This window comes from Cystoisospora suis, assembly GCF_002600585.1.
Source record: "Cystoisospora suis strain Wien I chromosome Unknown contig_1272, whole genome shotgun sequence".
Lineage (NCBI taxonomy): Eukaryota > Apicomplexa > Conoidasida > Eucoccidiorida > Sarcocystidae > Cystoisospora > Cystoisospora suis.
In genome coordinates this window covers 6,931-7,262 of record NW_027154072.1, presented here as the reverse complement: position 1 = coordinate 7,262, position 332 = coordinate 6,931, and positions in this window count along the sequence as shown.

Here is a 332-nt window from a genome sequence, read left to right as displayed (position 1 = left end):
CTCGAAAGAAGAAAGAAAGAAAGACACACGTCAGAATGGTGAGAAGATAAAAGAATCTTTGGTCTCATCATCGATTGGTTGACAGGTAGCCAGGTGGTTCTCTTCAAGAACCCTCTGAAGAAGATGATATCAAGCTAGAAAAACAAGAAGGACTTGCTACACCTAACAAGCTATCTGAGATTGACATGGGACTACAAAGAATGCAATGAGTGAAAGAAGACATTCGAAAGTTATACACATGCAGCGACATGGAGAAGGACGACTTCCGTATCATCCTCCTATGATTGAGCTCAGCTGGCTGGACGCTCGAGATAGCCCTTTCAGGGTGGACT